Here is a 2,500-nt window from a genome sequence, read left to right as displayed (position 1 = left end):
CCTTATGTTGCATCCCAAGGGCCAAGGCACCTGCCAGCCCAAGGGCTGTGCACGGCCTGGGGAGGGAGCTCACCCCTCCCCTATATAGTGCAAAGTTATTGTTTTCCCTATTTTCACAAGGAAACATCAAATTTTTAACCAAGCATACTCGGCCTTTGCTCCTTCGTTACTCGTCCAAATCCAACAAACTTGCATTCGTTGGAAAGGTCTTTTCACAAGGATTCTTTTGATATATAATAATAGCGATTCCGATAAATATTTATTTTTTTATGAATTTTTAAGTGAATAAACAATTAAAAATTCAAAAAAAATAGAAAAAAAATATTTTTTTCCCGATTCTTTCTCCAATATTCCTGATAAATACCCACACACCCACATATGGAGAATGGTCGAAAATGCTCGAGTGGATATCGAGATGTCCGACGAAGCACCACTTGGAAGGGCCGAGGCACGGGACGCCCGAGCTGTTGCTCGGGCCGGCACGGGACGCGCATGGGACAGCACGGGACGGCACGGGACGCCCTCGCTACAGCTCGGGACGGCCAGGTACGCCCGAGACTTGGCTCGGGACGGCCTGGGACGCCCTCGCCATAGCTCGGGACGGCCTGGGACGCCCTCGCCATAGCTCGGGACGGCCTGGGACGCCCGAGACTAGGCTCGGGACGGCCTCGGCACAGCTCGGGACGGCCTTGGACGCCCTTGCCACAGCTCGGGACGGCATGGGACGCTCGAGACTTTGCTCGGGACGGCCTGGGACGCCCTTGCCACAGCTCGGGACGGCCTGGGACGCCCGAGACTTTGCTCGGGACGGCCTGGGACGTCCGAGACTTTGCTCGGGACGGCCTGGGACGCCCGAGACTTTGCTCGGGACGGCCTGGGACGTCCGAGACTTTGCTCGGGACGGCCTGGGACGCCCGAGACTTGGCTCGGGACGGCCTGGGACGCCCTCGCTACAGCTCGGGACGCCCTGGGACGGCCTCGACACAGCTCGGGACGGCCTGGGACGTCCGAGACTTGGCTCGGGACGGCCTGGGACGCCCGAGACTTGGCTCGGGACGGCCTGGGACGCGCTCGGCACAGCTCGGGACAGGCCGGGACGCCCGAGCCGAGCTTCGGGTCGCACGAAATCTCTTCGTATTCCGACATATTAGAAGCTTCCCATCATGTAGTAGGCCGAGCTTTGCCCTTTGGATGCCCTATGGTGCTTGGCGAGCACTAGGGAACGTGCCAGCACAAGTGCTGTGCACGCTCTGGGGAAGGAGCTCAACCCTCCCCCTTATAGTGCAAAGTTATTGTTTTTCCTATTTTCACAAGGAAACATCAATTTTTTAACCAAGCATACTGGGTCTTTACTCCTTCGTTACTCGTCGGAATCCAGCAAACTTATACTCGTTGGAAAGGTCTTTTCGCAAGGATTTTTTTGATATATTATAATAGCGATTCCGATAAATATTTATTTTTCTATGAATTTTTAAGTGAATAAACACCGGAAAATTCATAAAAAATAGAAAAAAAAATATTTTCTTCCGTTTCTTTTCTCCAATAATTCATAAATAATACCTCAATAGTATTAATGAAGAGAGAGTCGAAATGGCCCGGGTGGATTTCGAAATGTCCCACGACCCCATAGAATGCACGGGCCAGCCGAGCCAAAAGAATGGGACGCGCACGGGACAGCATTGGTCAGGCTCGGGACGGCACGGGACGCGCATGGGACAGCACGGGACGCGAATGGGACGGCCTTGCTAAGGCTCGGGACGGCATGGGACAGCTCGGGACGCGCATGGGACAGCACGGGACGCGCATGGGACGGCCTTGGTGAGGCTCGGGACGGCACGGGACGCGCAAGGGACGGCCTTGGTGAGGCACGGGACGGCCTTGGTGAGGCACGGGACGGCCTTGGTCAGGCACGGGACGGCCTTGGTAAGGCTCGGGACGGCATGTCACGGCCCTGGTGAGGCTCGGACGGCACGGGACGCGCATGGGACGGCACGGGACGGCCTGGGACGGCCTTTGTGAGGCTCGGACGGCACGGGACGCGCATGGGACGGCCTTGGCGAGGCTCGGGACGGCATGGGACAGCACGGGACGGCCTCGGCACAGCTCGGACGGCACGGGACGCGCATGGGACGGCCTTGGCGAGGCTCGGGACGGCATGGGACAGCACGGGACGGCACGGGACGGCCTCGGCACAGCTCGGACGGCACGGGACGGGCTTGGCGAGGCTCGGGACGGCATGGGACAGCACGGGACGGCCTCGGCACAGCTCGGACGGCACGGGACGGCCTTGGCGAGGCTCGGGACGGCATGGGACAGCACGGGACGGCCTCGGCACAGCTCGGGACGGCACGAGACGCGCATGGGACGGCCTTGGTGAGGCTCGGGCCGGCACGGGACGCGCATGGGACATCATGGGACGCACATGGGACACCTTATGGGGATCATCAAGGGACGTTGCACGGGACATTCTTTCCCACGAAGGGCATTTACATGGGACATC

Source organism: Eschscholzia californica, unplaced genomic scaffold (assembly GCF_041429995.1).
Source record: "Eschscholzia californica isolate CP2 unplaced genomic scaffold, dmEscCali1.0.p SCAF_134, whole genome shotgun sequence".
NCBI classification, from domain to species: domain Eukaryota; kingdom Viridiplantae; phylum Streptophyta; class Magnoliopsida; order Ranunculales; family Papaveraceae; genus Eschscholzia; species Eschscholzia californica.
The sequence above is the reverse complement of the archived record's forward strand: the minus strand, read 5'-3'. Positions refer to the sequence as shown.